Source organism: Sprattus sprattus (assembly GCF_963457725.1).
Source record: "Sprattus sprattus genome assembly, chromosome: 11".
Classification (NCBI taxonomy): Eukaryota; Metazoa; Chordata; class Actinopteri; order Clupeiformes; family Clupeidae; genus Sprattus; species Sprattus sprattus.
The window spans coordinates 30,148,176-30,170,152 of NC_137909.1; the positions used below are offsets into that span (position 1 = coordinate 30,148,176).

General features: G+C 42.0%; 1 pseudogene across 1 annotated transcript; it reads right to left on the reverse strand.

The window, feature by feature from the left end:
- Positions 1 to 9,535: 9,535 nt before the first annotated feature.
- Positions 9,536 to 21,690, reverse strand: LOC308372446 (protein NLRC3-like; annotated as a pseudogene). The gene is made up of 7 exons: positions 21,647 to 21,690; positions 20,932 to 21,097; positions 20,412 to 20,525; positions 17,999 to 19,787; positions 11,806 to 11,982; positions 10,445 to 10,621; positions 9,536 to 9,641 (listed from the first exon to the last, which is right to left on the reverse strand). The product of its transcript is annotated as a protein NLRC3-like (transcript).
- Between the last annotated feature and the right edge of the window lie 287 nt (positions 21,691 to 21,977).

Genomic DNA, 21,977 nt, shown 5'->3' on the forward strand with positions numbered 1-21,977 from the left:
TTTGGGGCAAATACACCCCTTTTCCTGGGATATCCCTCTCCTGGTATTACACTGGAGAATGGGAGAGAAGGACATACATACACAGAGTGTCTCAAAGTGTCAGCAAAATTAAGAAAAGGGACCATATTATTCCAATTCTCAGGTCCTTGCTGGCTCCCAGTTAGATACAGAACTGAATTAAGATTGTGACATTCTGTCTATAAGTCACTAAATGGTCAGGGTCCTAAACATGTATACAGTATATACCGTATATGAAATGTTAGCTGAATATAAAGGTCTCTTAGATCTGCAGGAGCTGGTGACTAAACAGGGTGAGATGGCATCACTGTCCACTGCTTGAACCAGCTCCCAATGGGGATCAGATCTGCCCCAACTCTAACCTGTTTTAAAAAGAAGCTCAAAACCGCCTTATTTTCCACTGCCTTCAATGAATCAGTTGGCTTTATTTTTCTTTCTAATACTTGCACAGAATCTGCACCTTTATTTAACTCCCTCTACTTTAATCTACTGCCTATTAATGATTAATTATTCCTAGGCTCCTGGTTGCCAGATAAGAATGTGAACACAGCTTGCGACCGCTAGGGAAGTAAGCAAACAAACTGGACCAACACAGATAATGTTTCATTCTCCCCAATCAAAAAGCCTTGGCATCCTTTTAATAACACACATGTGAACACACGCTAATGTACTGCTATAAGTCATACCGCAGTAATGTGAACACACGCTACTGCGATCAGTCATACCGCAGTAATGTGAACACACGCTAATGTACTGCTATCAGTCATACTGTAGTAATGTGAACACACACTAATGTACTTCTATCAGTCATACCGCAGTAATGTGAACACACGCTAATGTTCTGCTATCAGTTATACTGGAAGAGCAACTGGTTCTTATCTCGGCAACAACCAGCATTACAGAAACTACAAGTTTGACCTGAACACGATTACTCTATACCTAACACTGACGTCCAAATAGAGTTACGTCACTCGTGCCCATCTCATGTAATCTACCTTATCGAATAGAAACCATACAGGCCTAACTGTTTTTAAAAACTTTATTCAATTGTGTGACAATCAATGGATGTGGTCACATTTTGGACCAGGACCATACCCTTTTTTATCTGTGAGACTTTTAATGATTTTTCATTGAATCTCATGGATGTTCACTCCCAATAGCATAGTATAATAGTTACATGTCCATTAGACTGCTGTGTGGTGTGTGTGAGAGACTGCCATGTTCACACTGTGTGGTCCACTATGGCCTCATGCACACTGGCTGCGTTACCTGTTGGTTTTCATGTTGGCGCCCATGTTAACAGGTTAAAGCACACTGCCTGTGTGAGACGCCCATGTTAACAGGTTAGAGCACACTGCCTGTATGAGACGCCCATGTTAACAGGTTAGAGCACACTGCCTGTGTGAGACGCTCATGTTAACAGGTTAGAGCACACTGCCTGTGTGTGACGCCCATAGTAACAGGTGAACTCATGCACATGGGTAATAACAGGAGACCACTGACGTGTAAAGTGTTTTGGGTGATATTACTCTGTGTAGTATCTCTTTTCGGTGTTACTCTTTGTAGACGGTCCCTGCCCACTACTCTGATAGTCGGTTGCACATTTAGGCCAATATTATTGGTCAACTTCATCGAACTAGTCGTTTTGATGAACATTTTTGTTGTAGCTTGTTGCATATTATAACTACGATCGGAAATATTCGTCTTTTGTGTTCTAACAACGTTTCTCTTGTGACTTAGAGTATTAATAAGTTCGAATCTGTGAATATCTTTCCAACTATAGGCCTACCGAAGTTTGAGTTCGTCCTTTACCTTGAGTCCCTTCCGTGTTGGTTCACTGTAACTCCTCCGCCTTACAACACTTTAATTTAGCCGTAACTATAGTTCGAGATAACAGAGTTGTACGTCTAGGATTCCCATAATGTTTATTATAGAAATACAAGTAATAATATCAAACCCATGTCGTGAAAGCACCGATTTAACCGTGGACAATTCAATACTGAGATACTCACAAACGGTAGTTTCTGGGCATTTCTTTGCTGAACAATCCATCTCCAGCTCCGCGCTCACAAAATGGAAGAGACGAGTTTAGTTTCACTTTTGTCTGCGCGTAAGTGGCGGCTGTTTGATATGGAAAGCCAAAAATGACATAATTAAAAATAAATACATATGTAAAAATGTGAGTCATAAATAAATAAAATGACTAAAAATGCACCAAAGAAAATCATTAGAAAAAATATATCATGTAGTTATGTGAATGGAAATGGAAAATGAGTCCTTTTTATTTACTGTTACATTTATTTACGCTTACATTAATTCCCAAATACATTTCTTCCTCCTTTTATTTTTCTATTTATTTACACATTTTTTACCGTACTATTTTCCGTACCGTATTTATTTCTTCTCGCGCCTTTTTACATATCTTTCTCCTACATTTACATTTCTGGCTGCATTTATTTCTGGCTGCATTTATTTCTGTATTCATTCTTGTCTCGGTATGCAAATGTGGTGGGCTATCATTGGCCAGCGCACCGTGTCGCTCATTGGTCTCGCTAGGCCTCTGGCCTAAGTGTAGGTGAGAACTGAGAAGCTGTATGGAGAGATCGGAAGAGATTGAAAGCTATTTTGATGCAATTTGAATCAAAAACATTTTTTTTTAATGAATCCACCGATCACTTGGAGAATGGTGGCGAAGGAGCTTCGAGGCTTCGCAGAGATGGCTGAGCGTAATAGGATGTCTATGTGGCTGAGACCTTGACTCCAGATTTCTTACCCTGCTCGCTTGCTACAATACGCCATACTCAAACTAAGATGCCCGCTACCTGTTGTGCTGTGGGATGTAGCAACAAAATAGGGGACCCAAACGTCTCATTTTATAGCTTTGGTGTATAGTACTTTAATTGTAGATGCACGACAGTTCATTTCCACGAGGGATCAATAAAGAGACTATCTATCAACTTTTTGAGAAAGTTAAAGAGCTGCACACATTGCCTTAGAGTTATTACAATCCTCACGTTATGTGTGGCCTGATTTCATGGGTTTGGGTGACACATCCAGCGATTTTTTTCTCACTTGTCATTAGGGGGAATATTGTGTTGACAAAGCTCTGCAAAAGCTATCACGTCCTGCAGTTCACGTTACAACCGAGCTGACGAGAGCGGACAAGGATCTCAACTGCTGATGTGCACTGGTTGTGGTTAACTTGCTTAGCTTCTGTTAGCTAAACTAACGGTGCACTGTTTAACTTGGTTAGCTTCCGTTAGCTAAACTAACTGTGCACTGCTTAGCTTCCGTTAGCTAAACAAACTGAACCATGGCAAGCAAAACGATAAACCTCATACGTTAAGGTTGACAGCTTGGGTATGATCAGTGTGTGTGAAGGTGATATGTGTGTGATATGTGTGTGTGAAGGTGACTAACGTGAGTTAGCTGGTTAGCTTGCATAGCTTTGGTTATAAGAATGCAGAGCTAGGGGAGAGTGGGGTAAGCAGCTCGACCAATGAGAGAGACGGTGCGCTGGCCAATGATAGCCCACCTCATTTGCATACTGAGACAAGAATGAATACGGAAATAAATGCAGCCAGAAATAAATGCAGCCAGAAATGTAAATGTAGGAGAAAGAAATGTAAAAAGGTGCGAGAAGAAATAAATACGGTACGGGAAATAGTACGGTAAAAAATGTGTAAATAAATAGAAAAATAAAAGGAGGAAGAAATGTATTTGGGAATAAATGTAAGCGTAAATAAATGTAACAGTAAATAAAAAGGACTCATTTTCCATTTCCATTCACATAACTGCATGATATATTTTTTCTAATGCTTTTCTTTGGTGCATTTTTAGTCATTTTATTTATTTATGACTCACATTTTTACATATGTATTTATTTTTAATTATGTCATTTTTGGCTTTCCATAGTTTGAAGAGCAGGAAAGAAAAAAAAATCAAAAGGGCACCTACCCCATCATATATGATGAGATAGTCCTCGTCGTTGATTAAGATTAATATTATGCTACCAGCCGATCATGATAAAAATAGGTTTTAATCACACAGCTAGATGCACCATTTTCACGCATTTTTAGACAGGCACAGTCGATCAGGAGCATGTATTAAACTGCATCAATGAGAACATCTATAGTTAAAGGTAGTTATTGCACGGAGACGTCTGAGAAACCAGCGGAGACTCATAATTATTCAGACATACAGCCTTTCAAGAAGCAACCAAAAGACACTTAAGCTATTGCACACTTGTTAGGAGAAAGCCAAACGAAGTAGGCTACAAATATTTGTATCCAAAAAACTAAGATACGTGTACAGATTGATGTTCATTGTTTTTTATTTACATAAATGAAAATATTTCTTTTTACCACTTTGAACTTGTTGCGGCTCAGGTTTCACAGGGAGAGAGAGAGGGTGGTGCCCAAAGTGAATGCTAAACTATTCCATTCTTTCATAGCTGTGTATGTAAATAATTTGCAAATAATTATAGAGGGTTAAAAAGAAATACATTCATAAATATGTAAATTAAAAGCAATGAACATCGAACATCCCATGTTTTTTGTCATTGAACATAAATAACAAAACTATTTGATGTATTGACACAATTACAGTCCTGCTCACCATTATTGGCACCCCTAGTAAATATGAGCAAACAGGCTATGAAAAAATATGTCTTTGCTGTTTATCCTCTTGGTCTTCCACTCAAAATGTTCATAAAAATCTTACCTTTTCATTGAGGTACAATAATTTAAAGAATTTTTTATTTTTTTACATTAAATAAATATGATTCTACAAAACATGTGTGCACAGGTATTGGCACCCCATGATTAAATGTTTTGTGCAGCCTCCCTTTGCCAAGATAACAGCTCTAAGTCTTCTTCTTTAATGCGTGATGAGGTTGCTGAACACATGGCACAGGATCTGAGACCATTCCTACATACAGTGTCTCTACAGATCCTTCAGATTCTGAGGTCAACGCTTGTAGACTCGGCTTCATCCCACAGTTTTTCTATGGGGCTCAGGTCAGGGGACTGTAATGGCCATGGCAAAACCTTTATTCTGCGGTCGGTGAACCATTTTTGTGTTGATTTTGAGGTATGCTTCAGATCATTGTCCTGCTGGAAGGTCCAACCACGGCCCATTTTAAGCTTCCTAGAGGGGAGCTGTTAGGTTTTTATTTAATAGCTGCTGGTATTTGATGGAGTTCATGATACCATGTATCCTAACAAGATGTCCAGGGCCTTTGGAAGAAAAACAGTCCCACAACATCAGAGATCCGCCACCATACTTTACAGTGGGTATGGGGTGCTCTTCTGTATGGCTATCTTTCTGTCAAAGCCAAACCCACCTTTGATGTTTGTTGCCCAAAAGCTTAATTTTGGTCTCATCTGACCATATAACTCGGTCCCATTAAAGTCTGACTTACATTTGACAAACTGTAGGCACTTTAGTTTGTTGTTGATTGACAGCAGAGGCTTTTTTCTGGCAACCCTCCAAAACAACCTGTGATGATGTAGGAGGTACTGATGGACTCAAATAATGTCTGCAATTCTCCAGCTGTGACCCTTGGAGATTATTTAGCCAGTCGAATCATCATCCTTAGATTTCAATTACAGTATAAGATTTTTCTATGGGTGCCACATGTTTTGGGAAAAAATATTTATTTAATGTCAACAGTTGTTTTTTTCTTTCAATCATTTTACTTCAATGAAAAGATAAGATTTTTGTTAATATTTTGAGTGGAAGAGCAAGAGGATAAACATCATATTTTTGTATAGCCTGTTTGCTCATAATTACTAGGGGTGCCAATAATGATGAGCAGGACTGTACATCAAAAGGCTCACCCTGGAGCCAACATATTGACCCAAGGGGTCAGGAAATACAGTCCTTATTTTCCAAACACAGCAGCTTGGAATAATGACCCTATTGCCTTCACCTAAGCATGGTGAAAGCACTTGGCTTTAGCAGGGATTGGAAACCAAATTAAAGTAGTAAAGAGGAAAGAAATCCTATATTTCCAGTAGTCTGCAAAACTTACACTGTATGGTGCTTAATATTATGTTCGTTATTTCAACGACTCTGACATCAATGTCCTTTTTCCATCGAGGGCATCCCAAAGCTTGCAGCTGTATCACACCCCACGCGTCCCCTTCACAGCCGCGAGTGTGTGTGTGTGTGTGTGTGTGGAATAGAGTGAATAGAGGGCCCTCCGACTGTGACACAGGCTCACACATCAACAGTACCCTGCCCCGCCCAAAAAACACGCTCACACACTTCAGCAAACTGTGTTATTTATTCAGTGTCATGAATTACATTTCACATTCTTGAAAAAAAATAAATCAACACAAATTAGCCCAGGGAAGATGGCCGACTGCTACAGTACATCAGGCCCATGGGTGACCCACCCACAGCGGACCTGCATGCAGACTGCAGACCACACCAGTTTGGGGACGGGTCTGTTACCGTGGCAGCAGCTATGGGGGAATTCACTTTGACTCCCATATTTACAGCAACATAAAACAGCATAGCCATGACCTGATGGAAATCAGCAAAACTGACGTTATAATATAAAACAGATTTTGTGAGGGACATTTTCTAAAAAAACAGATATAACAGCCAGAATCAGAGACTCTTCACAATCAGTTACTGTACTTACATTCAGAATAATCATTTCTAAGTGCATCTTTGAACAAACTTCGACATGTATAATACAAGAATCGTTATTTCTCTCGACAGTTTTAAAAATACAACGCTTCGATCCAGTTGTATTAAAATCACATAAGTGTCACAGTTATGGACAGTTATGGTCTCTGATGTGTTTTTGCTTGAACATGGTGCATCGGATAACAATGGCAACACTTACAAGTGAGTTTGTGTGTGTGTGTGTGTGTGTGTGTGTGTGTGTGTGTGTGTGTGTGTGTGTGTGTGTGTGTGTGTGAGTACAAGTGCAGTCAGGCTGATTTGATCTTCTCTGTGGGGACTGAAATGGACCCGAATGTCAAACTAAAAATCTTAAATGGAGATTAAGAGAGTAACTTGGGCACCTACACACACCGCCAGAATTGGTCTGGCACCACACACACAGAACTTTTCTCTCCCTCTCTTCATTTATCTGGATTGTGTATGCATGTGTCTGTGTGTGTGTTTTTGAATTATGATCGTTGGGTGTTAGAACAGAGACACAGGCTGTGTCTCAAACTGGACACTTTATGAAGTACACTGCAATACAGTGCACTTACATCTGTAGTGCGTTCTGTCGCTGATTAGTGTTGTCTCAAATGGAACACTGACTGTTGCGAATGTGCGAGCCTTTTAGCCATCAATCTGTGTGCCAGCTTCCTCTAGGCCAACTGAAAATTTTAATCAAAGATGGCGGACGAAGCATCGGCCATGTTTTGTATGTAAATGAACATCTTTCGTGTACAGCGTTTTCTCGCTTAGATTTTTTTAAGTTACCGAGAAATTGACATCTATCTAACAGATAACACAATTATTGTAACCAGCAATAATGGTTGAAGTGATTTGCGAGGCATCAGTCAGCCAACTTTCCAAACTGCAAGTCTGCCGACGGGCTCCTCCTCTTCCGCTACGTAGCCAAGATGGCACCGGTTTAGGGCGAGTAGTGTTCATCATGTTACACTGCATTATTTGACTGTTTTCAGTGAGCAATCCAGGTACTTTCAGTGCCTTGAATCCTGCTGGTTCTGTCAGTGTGAACGCCCTAAGCACTGAAAGTTTGTTTTCGTAGTGCACGTGCTCGGATTGGGCAGAGCAATGGTTGCCGGCACCGTGCTAAATTCAAATTTAACCGGTTGGTGCCTGGATGAGTTAATGTGTGTTTGTGTAACGAAGTGGTGAAGAAGTAGAGTTCATTTTAAATATCACAGGTTGTGTCAGGTGCGTTGGTGGAAAGGAGGGGCGGCCTTTTCACACACACATACAGGTTATTCTGCCACCCCTATACACCCTGCATCAATTGGCAAATTGACAACTCCTCCTCCAATCACTAAAGATGTTTAGTTCAACTGTGTTTAATGTTGACTCTAGGTAAGGTAAAACTACAGTACAGTACGACCTTCAGTACATCAATAAAAAAGAATATGATATTATTTTTGAGGTTTAGGTGTGTCAACGCTATACAATTCCTAGCGTGCACCTTATAATTGTTCAACTAAGATGTGTATTTTACTTCCAACTTAATGCACTAAAGGTTAGCTTATGCTGATACCAGCACACATAATATCAATGTGCACTTTCAAAGCAAATCTAGCATTAAATAAATGAAGAAGGCCAGCAAATGTGTTTAAGATTATTGTTCGTAAACTGACGTACCAACAGTGCATCAAGAGGCATGAAATCTAACAGAGGAGTAACAATATCACAAACAGAAGAACATCAACTAATACACTTCTGAACTAATGGTGTTGATGACACTATTGACTCTTAAACAGACAGTGTACATTGACTACACACTGTCAGCACACAGGTTGACAGATATTCATACAATCTCAATAATAGTCTACATCTCCACATGGCTACATATATCACAAAACAATAATACATCACAGGTAGCCTATTTATACAACAGATATGGATAATCCTACAGTTCTCCCCAGTCCATATCTCCATGTGTGTTCATGATTGAGAGAGACTGGTCCTGCTCTATCTGCTGAGTCCATGCTGCATGCTGTCAATCATCTCTGGCTGATCAGGACCCGCCTCCACTCTCCATTCATCTCACTGTTGTGCTCTCCTCAGGAAGAGGCTGTTTGCTGTGTGCTGCTGGAAGCTGAGAACATGTTCATGTTCCTCCCCAGACATTCTGCAGAAGAGATGCTGATGTGTGTGTGTTGGATCCCACCCTGTCTTCATGAGCTTCTGGACCACAGACCCCATCCAGCTCAAGGCCATATAACGCTTTTTAATCTGCAGGATAAAGGAGAGACAATAATCAATCAGTGTCCACGACAACGGTCTCCAAGTGACCCACACTGCATGAAAGACAGAGGGCTGCTGTATTCTGACATCAGTAACAGTAGCCATGATAAAGTCTGGCTCGACCAATAGAGATGGCTGCACATTCCCTTCAAGGTGTTTGTAACCTTTGTAACCTTTTCCACCTTACTGTTAAACAGTCCATTACTATGCTTGAACCTGTGACCTTGGGCATGGGAGCCTGAGACACACTATGATAATATAGTATTATGACTCTTACTGGAGTTACTGTAATGTGAGTTAATGGAGTAATTACAGAAACATAAAATGGACAGACAAACAGACAGAATGAAAAAAAGAAAGAAAGAAATATTAAGGAAAAAATAGACATGAAAAGAAAAAGAAGGGAAATGAATGAGAGTGACAAAGAGAGATGTGGGCAAAAGGTCAAGGTCAAAGGTCACAAACAAACAAGTAGTAATGAGTAAAAGATGACCTGGAGAATCTGCAGAACAGAAAATAAAAGACAGACATCCATGTTGGGTCTCATGTTATAAATACCTGAGTGAGATGGTAAAACATTTACTCACTCTAGTTCCTCCAGTTTATAGTGGGGGTCCTCCACTAGAGCTAAGAGCTGCTCAACATCTGATGCACTCAGGTTATTTTCACGCAGGTCCAGCTGTGTGACACTTGAGGAATGTGAGGTCAGGGCAGAGGCCAGATAGGAACAGCTCTTCTCTGTCAGGTCACAGTCATACAGCCTGGGAAAAACATCATGATACATCTGAATATTAATCATCAATCCTCTATCCCTCCACACACGCTCAGGGATACAAACACACACAGACCCACAAACAGTACACACTGATAAACACACACTCAGGGATACACATACACACTGATAAACACACAAACAGGGACACAAACGCACACACACACACAAACACACACAATAACACAAACATGCACTCTGGGATACACACACATACACACAAACACAGATATAGACAGGCACACAGGGGCACCAAAACACACACACACACACACACACACACACACACACACACACACACACACACACACACACACACACACACACACACACACACACACACACACACATACACAGGGACACCAAAACACACACATTCAGGGGAACAAACTCACACACATCAACACACACACATACACACTCAGGGATACAAAGCCACACACACAGAGACACATACACACAGTCATGGATACACACACACACACACGGATATACACACATATAGGGACACCGACACACACACACACACACACTCAGGGACACACATACAGACACACACAAAAAGAGATATATGCAGCCTAGGTGCTCCTGAAGCTCGGTCTCATATAACCACCAAATGAAGAAACACCAACATACCAACATACAATTAATTAAACAAAAATTACCTTTATACTATTAGTATTTCACCTACCTACACAAATGACATGAAATTATGCTTACTGTAGTTCCTCCAGTTTGCAGTTTTGATGAGAAAGAGCAGAACATAGAAGTTTCACTCCTGAGTCTCCCAGCAGCTTATTACCCCCCAGGTTCAGATGTGTGAGGCTTGAGGAGTTTGAGGTCAGGGCAGAGGCTAGATAGGAACAGCTCTTCTCTGTGAGGTTACATTCATCCAGCCTGGGAGAAACATCATGATACAGTTGAATATTAATCATCATTCCCAGGCACGTGCACAGACATTTTGGGGGGCAGGTGCTCAAAAAAAAAAAAAGGGCGCCCATCACCAAAATTATTAATGAAATTAAATATCTCTCGCTCTCTGGCTTCCACTCCCTTAACGTCTGATACATCAAATGATGTCTGGGGTGCCTTTTTTCTGTAATTGGTCCACCTCACCATGCTTGTGCATCAAATCTGAACTTGGGGAATACTCCAGCCACCCATTTTTAGAAAACCAATGCTTTTGGAATGACCGCCCTTCATAATTTTTTGGGAGGACAAATTCTGGTTGTCGTTGTAAAACAGGCAAAACGAAGAGATACATAAATATCACGTTAAACAATGAGGGACAAGGATAGCATGACCCCGAGAGCTAGCATAGTTTACCTGCTATTTTCTAGCTGTGAATTCTCGTGACATTTATAAACAAACATTCAACATACTCTCGAAATAGTTTAAACGGCATTTATACAACACAAAATATGCACTTTCAGACAAATAATGTCATTAAACCTGACAAACGTCAGTAAACAGCTGGACAATGCTTTGAAATCAAGTTAGTTGTCTGTTCATTTTTTTAGGAAACGTCGGACCAGTCCGGTTTTCAGACGTATTGTTTTCAGCGGCACTAATGTTGTTAATTTATACAACGTCGGGGGATTGCACAAACACCGTCATTACCTGTTTGTCTGATGCAGGTCAGTGAAGAACTAGGCTGAACCTGTTGGCCTGCCGCTCAACATTGATGTGGGGGATGAGGAGGGAGGGGCGCGGAGGGGGCTTGTGAGCACCGCAGATCATAGGCAAAGAATACTTATTGTATGTCTATGCCGCGGAGCATGTCGGGGCAAAATTCTCACAAGAACTCCAAATAAATGCCCCCTCAGATATCAAAACACATTTGGGGGAATTGATAACGAGAGACTTATTTCTATTCTAGAAATATTGATGATTGAAAAAAATAATTGGTCTCCAGAAAAAAGGGCACTTTTTCTCAACCAGGGCTCAAGGGCTGGTGCTTGAGCACCAGTTGGGGTCTATCTGTGCACGTGCCTGATCATTCCTCTATCCCCCCCAAACACTCAGGGATACCACACACACACTCAGGGAAACAAACACACACTACATGCAATGATGCTTACTGTAGTTCCTCCAGTTTGCAGTTTTGATGAGAAAGAGCAGAACATAGAAGTTCCACTCCTGAGTCTCCCAGCAGATCATTGTAACCCAGGTACAGCTGTGTGAGACTTGAAGAGTGTGAGGTCAGGGCAGAGGCCAGATAGGAACAGCTCTTCTCTGTCAGGTTACAGAATAACAGCCTGGGAGAAACATCATGATACATCTGAATATTAAACATCAACCCTCTATCCCCCCACACACACTCAGGGATACACACACACACACACACACACACACACACACACACACACACACACACACACACACACACACACACACACACACACACACACACACACACACAACACACACACACACACAGCCACACACATTCTCAGGGATACACATACACACTGATACACAACTGGGACACAAACATCAACACACACACAAACTCAGGGATACACACACACAAACACACATACACACTGATAAACACACACACTCAGGGATACACATACACACTGATAAACACACACAGAGGGACAAACAAACACACACACACTCAGAGATACATACAAACACACACACACACACACACACACACACAAACACACACACACACACACACACACACACACACACAAAGGGATACAAACACACACATACCCACAAACTCACACACATCAAAACACACACACATCAAAACACACACACACACACACAGGGATACAAAGCCACACAGACACATACACACAGTCAAGGATACACACACACACACACAGATAAACACACACACATAGGGACACCGACACACACACACTCAAGGATACACACACACACACACACACACACACACACACACACACACACACACACACACACACAGAGATATATATGTAGCCTAGGTGCTCCTGAAGCTCTGTCTCATATAATCACCAAAGGAAAACCACCAACACACATACAATTCATTAAACAAAAAGCACCTTTATACTATTATAATTACACCTACCCACACATATTACATGAAATTATGCTTACCATAGTTTCTCCAGTTTGCAGTTTTGATGACAAAGGGCAGAACATAGAAGTTCCACTCCTGAGTCTCCCAGCAGCTGCTCATTGCCCCCCAGGTTCAGGTGTGTGAGACTTGAGGAGTGTGAGGTCAGGGCGGAGGCCAGATAGGAACAGCTCTTCTCTGTCAGGTTACAGCCATACAGCCTGGGAAAAACATCATGATACATCTGAATATTAATCATCAATCCTCTACCCCCCACACACAGCATGTGTTAATGTATATGTCTATTGAATAAATTCCACCTGCTCTCTGGACTGATCATAAAGCGAGTAAATGGATTACAGGAATACGGAGGAATTAATTCAGCTCGGGATCTGGTGTAAAGAGCGGTATTTCTTTTTTGTTCCTGATTTTTACATACAATGCATTGCTATTGTTGGTATTATTTTGAAGAGGTTTGTTTTTCTGGGGATTACCCACGGGATTTTGGCAATCGAAGAGGCTGGTGTGCATTTATTAATCTCAGTTATTCCCAGTTATTCCCAGTTAATCCCAGTTAATCTAGTTTTTCATTTTCATTTTTTATTCATTTTTAGACATTTTGTAAAGTTATAAACAAACAAAGCTGACTACATTCAGTTTTTAATTGACACAGACGTATATCAAGAGGTCACTTCCATTCAATTCCAAAACACTGACTGCCAAATGACCACACCTGAGCCGGTCAAATAAACACAGCCATCAAGTGCCCAAACACATGATTGCTTAATTGTACACACAACAAACAGGTTTACAGTAAGCACTATAGAAATGCAGCAGATTAGTAACTGTCATCTGTCTTCAACCAAAATGGAAGGAGTCAGAAGAAGAAGAGTGAGGGTGAGAGGGGGAATCCACAGAGGAGGAGAAGGAGGAAGAGGAAGAGGCCAAGGCCATGCCATGAGGCTGAGGTCAAGGTGGAAGTAGAGGAAGAGGAAGACCTGAAGCAGGAGGAAAATGTGCTCAAAGAAAAAGAAGACAAAATGTATCAAATAAACTTGAAAGGAGGACAAGCCCATATTCACGCAAGAACAAGATAGAGAGATCATAAACATGCTTTTGGCAAATACGTAATGCTATCAGGCTAAGAGAAATTCAAGCAAACATTATCGTTGACCATGTCATTTTCAATACAGTAATGTCCATCAGGTCTCTCAGTCAACACTGGCGACACTGACAAATCTGTACATTTTACTGTAAATGGAATTGGAACCTGTACTGGAAACATCTTTTCACCTTTGTCTGATATTTGCTGAGCTTACAGTGTTATGCACACTACTGAAGTAGCATGAAAACTGGGACTTGTTTTGTTGTGATTCTCCATGTTGACAGGTTGACTGATTTGGGTACATGGAGAGAATTACGTCAAAAATATTTTGGTCTTGGGTAGTGTTTTTACTATATTGTGTACTTTCACTGTCTCTGTGTACTTCACTTACACTACTCTAATCACTGAAAAGTAGTATTGCTAAAAGTGTTTTAGGTTTATAACAGAAGTGTGTAAGTGGTTCAAACAGAATTCAGTATATGCAATGTGTGTGTTTCATATGGTAACAAAATATGGTTTTGTTAAATTAGTGTATAGATTTTACAAGAGTGTTTCATTTTGCAATGGATCTGAGGTGTTTTGCTCATTGGGTGTGTGGTTGTGCTTATTGTGTGAGGTCGATTGAAAAACAAAACTAAGCAGTCAAAGTTGTGTGTATCCGATCGTAAAAAACTGTAATTTAATTACCATATTGATGATGTGCCGTCTACTGAAAAACAGCACCACCCCCCCCCCCCCCCACTCACACACACACACACACACACACGCAAATGCACATGCACACACACACCCACACACCCACTGTCAAGTTGTCTGTGTTTTTTGCTGTTTTGTACTTTTTCCCCAACTTGAAAGAGGAACTGACATCTATTGGAGGTTTTGGGAAACTGGATTCTACTCAAATGTAATGACTGAGTCCCAGGCAGTAGCTACGTTTTCACTTTTGTTTCCTTTTTATTTTCAGTTAACCAGTAGCTCGCTATTTTCTCTTGCCATTAACCTTTAGGTAAAAAACCGGCTGCCTCTCCAGATTTCAAAGATGTTCAGTAGTACAAGAGTTTTTATTACATGCATTTGCTGTGGTTTTCTAACAGCTCTCTCGTGCCTCCTTGAAGCTCAGTTAAAACACCTGCTGCTCGTGTCTGCGTCGCGTGTATGACGTAGCTTATTTTTGCGTTGGTTAGAACTTTGCGACAACCATTAGTTGAGCTGGTGAGTCCTTCCGCTCCCAAATTAAAATTAAATCACTATTTTTTGTCCGTTAATTTCCTCTTTTTTTTCAGTGTATTTTCTTAAACCCTAAAGTAAAATTAAAACCACAGTTTGACTCGACACCTCCCACTCGATCTTTCCGGTAGACATACTGGGAAGGTCGCCAGCTCAAAGTCAAACTCAATTGGGAAAAGGTTCGTCTTCATTCAGTGAGCTACTCTGTTCTTCACCAGGCAACAGAATGACCAGTCGCCAGACATCCCTGCGAAGGACAGTAGCTCGGATCTTCTGGTTTCATCCATCAGGTCTTGGTTCCTTTTCTCTTACGTCCTTTACCACAGGAACACTGTGGCTTGGGAAATTGAGAAGAACGGCAGCAAAGGCACCGAGGACGGCCTCTGCTTTCACAGCATCACCCTTCTGATCCAAGGGGGTGAGTTTGGTCTTTGACTCCACCAGCATGATAAGCAACTCCATTCTTGTCAGGGGATTGGGAGTCTGAGGCCTAACCTGTTCTTGAAGGAGATCCTGATCAAGCCACATCTTTTTCTTTCTCTTTGAGAAATGCATTGAAGTCATGACCTCAAACCTGTCTTCCCCAGCAATGTAGCCAAAGGCCTTGTAGTCTTCATCACCCCTTTGGTTTGAAAGGACCAAGGCTCCCTCTTTGGCTCTTGCTCTGTCGTCTGATTTGTCTTGAGCCTCCTGCCTCCCACTTTGCCCAGAGAACGCCCCTGGCTTGAGCTGAAATCCTACTGCCTTCAGGATGTGCTCTACATATGCAGCTTGGCTCTCAGGCGGCCAAGGTCCCTTTCCGATGTCAGGTGTGGTGTAGTGACCAGGTCATGGACTTGGATGGCATAGACAGCTTTCCATTTGGGTTCTTTGCCATGCCAGTGTGGATTCTTGTCACCTGTGGTGAACGCAAACCCATCAGTCACCACTTTGAGTTTCCGCTCCTCAGCAAGGGTCATCTCTTTGCCACCTTCATCATCGGACTCTTCCTTTGAAGGAGTTGCCTTTTTAGGGGGAAGGGCTTCTTCCTCGGATTGATCATCATCCTCCTCATCCTCAGACTCTTCTGCTTTCTTGTCTGGAGCAGCTTTAGAAGGAATCTTCTTGGGCGGGGGTGCTTCTTCCTCAGATTCATCGTCATCGTCCTCATCATCATAAGACTCCTCAGCCTTCTTGGCTTGTATTGCAGCTGGAGCTTTGGCAGGTGTGGCTGCTTTTTTAGGAGGTGTTTCTTCTTCTGAAACCTCGTCATCATCACTGCTACTTTCCTCCTTAGCAGCATTCTTGCCATTTTTTACTGATGCCTTAACCGGGACGGCCTTTTTCACCACAACTTTAGGTGGTGGTGCCTCTTCTTCAAGCTTTACCTGTGTGATTTCGGTCTTCCTTGATACAAGCGCAGGAATTGTGAGGTCTAGCTCTTGAAGCCGGTCTTGGATGTCCTTTCTAAGATCTGATGGAATCCACCGCTCCCACTGGTTGTGCCGCTCTTTTGCCGCTCTTGTAAGGTCTTGCAAGTGGTTAAGCAGGAAGTCATAGGCCTCTTGTTTTGTTCTTCGGTCTACTGCAGCAGTGCGCTTGCACTCTGACTCTGCGACTTCCAGTGACGTGAGAACCTCATAGGCGCCAGAGTTGGACCACAGCCAGTCTTGGACAAGCCGTTTAATATCCTTTAACTTCGATGCACTTTCACTGGCAGTCTTTGTCAGGTCGGCTTTTTGCTGTTCTGTCAACACTGCTTCTTCTCCAGTGTCCAGCTCAGCCTCTCTGTCAGCAATGAGCTTGGCTTCCAAGTCATCATTGACTTCCCAGACTTTTTCAGCTGCTTTAGTGAGTGCATTGAACCTATTTTCTAGCTCCTGCTCAGAGAGATCCTCGTAGGTCCTCTGCAAGCTTTTGGCCAGACGAGAAAATGCCCTCTTTGCCACTGTTCTCTCCATCTTCAGCTCCTCCGCTGACTTCACAGTTGGCTCCGACATCTTATTCTGCTTTGCAGATTATGAGGCAAGAGCTTTTCTTTAATTTGACTTAACTTTTACTTTCCAGGTTTCTCTGCTTGGACTCCCGGTCTCCTAGTTGCCTATAGCTGATTGGGTAGGTGGTTCCCACTTCTCCCTGTCTCCTGGCCTTCGGACGTAACGGTGTACAGCTCCTGGTGGTTTGATTTTCCTTGGTTCCAGTTCCTGGATCCTGCGGTTTTTTACTGTCAAGTTGTCTGTGTTTTTTGCTGTTTTGTACTTTTACCCAACTTGAAAGAGGAACTGACATCTATTGGAGGTTTTGGGAAACTGGATTCTACTCAAATGTAATGACTGAGTCCCAGGCAGTAGCTACGTTTTCACTTTTGTTTCCTTTTTATTTTCAGTTAACCAGTAGCTCGCTATTTTCTCTTGCCATTAACCTTTAGGTAAAAAACCGGCTGCCTCTCCAGATTTCAAAGATGTTCAGTAGTACAAGAGTTTTTATTACATGCATTTGCTGTGGTTTTCTAACAGCTCTCTCGTGCCTCCTTGAAGCTCAGTTAAAACACCTGCTGCTCGTGTCTGCGTCGCGTGTATGACGTAGCTTATTTTTGCGTTGGTTAGAACTTTGCGACAACCATTAGTTGAGCTGGTGAGTCCTTCCGCTCCCAAATTAAAATTAAATCACTATTTTTTGTCCGTTAATTTCCTCTTTTTTTTCAGTGTATTTTCTTAAACCCTAAAGTAAAATTAAAACCACAGTTTGACTCGACACCCCCACACACACACACACACACACACACACACACACACACACACACACACACACACACACACACACACACACACACACACACACACACACACACACACACACACACACACACACACACACACACACACACACACAGTGTTTTACTCACTTCGCTGATGTGGAAGATTTGACCACTGGCATCAGCTTCTTCAGAACTTCATCAGGACTAAGGAGTTCAGTCAGATCTTCCTCTGGTGTCTTTATGTACTTCTGCAGGTCAAACTCAACCAGCTGCTCTTCTGAAATCTTAAGCTTAAATGTCCCAGTCCTCCACTCTCCTGGTAAGAGCATGTCCACGACAGAGATCCTGAGCTTTTGTCAATGACCTCCACTACAGCATGGTGATTCAGCTCATTCAGACAGTAGAACAGGTTAGTCTTTCTCTCTGATTTATTCTGATCTCTGATCATCTGTTTAACATACTGGACTGTTTGCTCTGAGCTCTGTGACTGGCTTCTTGTCTGGGGCAGCAGGTGTCTTAAGAGATTCTGATTGGACTCCAGTGAGAGGCCCAGAAGGAAGCGGAGAAAAAGGTCCAGGTGTCCGTTCTTACTCTGTAAGGCCAGATCCACTGCAGTCTTGTGTAGGGCATGAAGTGTTGCAGCTCTGAACAGAGCAGAGAGCTGAGAGGTTTGCTGTTGGTCAGGCATGTTTCTCTCTCTGTTTCTGAAACAGATGAACACATATAAAGCTGCAAGAAACTCCTGAATGCTCAGATGCACAAAGCTGAACACCTTCCCCTGGTACAGCCCAGACTCCTCTCTGAAGATCTGAGTACACACTCCTGAGTACACTGATGCTTCTGTGACATCAATGCCACACTCTCTCAGGTCTTCCTCATAGAAGATCAGATTGCCCTTCTCTAGCTGTTGGAAAGCCAGTTTCTCCAGTTTGAAAATCATCTCTTCATCTATCTCTTTTCTCACTGTGTACTTTTCATTATTTATGCTTGTCTGAATGATCAGGAAGTGTGTGTACATTTGAGTCAAAGTCCTTGGCATTTCTACGCTCCTCGATTCATCTGATGTTCTCTCCACAACAGTGGCGGTAATCCAGGAGAAGACTGGAATGTGGCACATGATGTAGAGGCTCCTGGATGACTTCAGGTGTGTGATGGTTCTGCTGGCCAGGATCTCATCACTGATTCTCTTCCTGAAGTACTCCTCTTTGTGTGGGTCGCTGAATCCCCTTATTTCTGTCACCTGGTCCACACACTGATGTGGGATCTGATTGGCTGCTGCTGGTCTGCTGGTGATCCAGAGAAGAGCAGAGGGAATCAGATTCCCCTTGATGAGGTTTGTCAGCAGCACATCTACTGAGGCTGGCTCTGTCGCATCACAACACCTCGGGTTGAAGTCGAAATCTAGGGGAAGTCGACACTCATCCAGACCATCAAAGATGAACATGACTCTGTGCTCTGAATCGGTGAAGATTCTCAGGTCTTTTATTTCTGAGAAGAAGTGCTTAATCAAATCCACCAGGCTAAGATTATTATCCTTCATCATGTTCAGCTGTCGGAAGGGGAGAGGAAATATGAAGTGGATATCCTGATTTGCTTTTCCTTCAGCCCAGTCAAGAATGAACTTCTGCACAGAGACTGTTTTTCCAATGCCAGCCACTCCCTTTGTCAGCACTGTTCTGAGCTTGTCTTGTCCTGATAAAGGTTTGGTGTGTCTGGTGCTGCTTCTCTCCAGGATGCTCTCTCTATCTGTCTGACCTCATGTTCATCATTGACCGCTCCTCTTCCCCCCTGTGTGATGTAGAGCTCTGTGTAGATCTTACTGAGGGGTGTTGGGTTTCCCTGCTTTGTGATTCCCTCAGTCAGACACTGAAACCTCTTCTGAAGATGGGATTTGTGGATCTGCAGTATTTCAACATTTACTGAACAAGGATGGTCTCTGTGTGTGAAAAGAAGAACAAAAATTAACATATAGCTGCAAGCAGCAATGGGGTGGCCAAGCAGGTCAGATGACCCAGAAGAAGCTTTCAATACACTCAGAAGAGGCTGGATTCGAAGCTTTGACGACACCAATCACCAACTCACTAGCCTAGTGAGCTAGTATGTTCGGTTTTGGAAATCACAGTGTTCAGTTACTGTTTTGCGTTATCACGAACCTCACCGCACGTCACTGCCTTGAACATAAGCACTTCACTTTAGATTAGTTAATGCCGTCATTTAGGCTTTTGTCTGGAATGTCTGGAGTGTGAACCTGCTCGTGAGAAATAAAGGAAGAAATTGTGACCTCTTGCAGGGGGGATGGGAAATGTTTGTAGCGCGTCTTCCAAATGAAACGCCCTACCTTAGCCCCTCTGTAGTTGTATTGCTTACCACCGCCACCAATATATGTTTACCTTTCAGGGCTGACGCCGAAATAAAAATATGTAGAACTGCCTATCTCATATGTAAATATCTAGCATAAAATCAAGTAAAACACCCTTGGTACACCTTAATACTTCAGGTGTACTTCAAATGACTGTGTGGATGATTGTATTTCCTGTGGACATTCCTCATTACTATTCACCTCTGACTAGCAGGAACACCTCCTTCTGCAAAGTTAACTGGATGTTTCATGGACTGGTCACTCTTCGACACACAGCTCGGTACAGGAGAGTGTGATCTCTTCTCCTGGATGAAGCTGTGTTTCAGGCACACACACACACAAACACAGGCACACACAAACAAAGACGTACACACACACATCCCCCCCCCCCCCCCCCCCCCCCCCCCCCCCCACACACACACAAACACACCAACACAACATTATCAGCATTATAGGTAAAAGTAAAAAAATCACTACGGTCAAAATGAACTAAATCCTATTTTTGCTTCTCAAGATCAGTTCTAGTATTTCACCCTTAGGGGGGCTTTGCTCCGTATAATGTTTACTTTTCAGGGCTTAAGCCCAAATAAAAATATGTAGAACTGCCCATCTCATATAAATATGTAGCATAAAAGACAAGTCAAACCCGTTATCAGCAGTATAGGTAAAAGTATAGAAAATCACTATGGTCAAAATGACCCAAATCCTAATTTTTGCCTACAATATTTTGCCATAATATGTGGAAAGTCCTCATTACTACTCACCTCTGACCAGCAGAAACACCTCCTTCTGTAAAGTTGACTGGATGACCTATGGACTGGTCACTCTTCATGGACACACAGCTCGATACAGGGGAGTGTGATCTCATACTCAACCTTGCCAAACATCTGTTTAGGACAAATGGCCATTACATAAATACAAATGTATTCAAGTTCAAGACATGCTAGCAGGTTGTTTTCCCACTGATGGAAATTGATATTAATATTAATAATATACTTGCATATTCTGCCTTTATTTGTACTTGTACCTCTTCTTGAGAAAATAAATGATGCTCATTATCTGTATTATTATTATTATTATTATTATTATAATGACTATTATTATTACTATGATGATTATTATTATTGATGGTGTCAAATGGAAAAAAACATACAGTAGGACACAACTTAGATAGTAATAGTACTCCAATCAGCTTTCGTTGCCAGGCAGAAATGATGCTACTTTCCACACAAATGAAGAGATACAGCAGGAAGGTGCCGGTTTAATTTTAGTTGAGCATAAGTCTCAATTGTCTTAATGCCTTTTATTACCATTTACATTGTTTTACTTATTTTACTTACTTAAGCTGATGAATGAAAGGCAAAAAAGGCACGTAAATAAACAAATTTGTATGTAAATATATTATTTGTATTGTTGTTGTGTTGTTGTCATCTTACCCCAGAGGCTCATAATCATGGATCTCTTCTTCACTGGAGCTCATTTTGGGGCAAATACACCCCTTTTCCTGGGACATCCCTCTCCTGGTATTATACTGGAGAATGAGAGAGAAAGACACACATACACAGAGTGTCCCAAAGTGTCACCATAACTAAGAAAAGAGATCATATAACTCCAATTCAAGTTTGGCTTACTGAATAAAAACCTCAGGTCAGGTCTCTTAGATCTGCAGGAGCTGGTCAGCTAGTTGTGCCCAGAGTTGAAACTAAGCAGGGTGAGATGGCATTTAGCCGTTATGCTGCCCACTGCTGGAACCAGCTCCCAATGGGG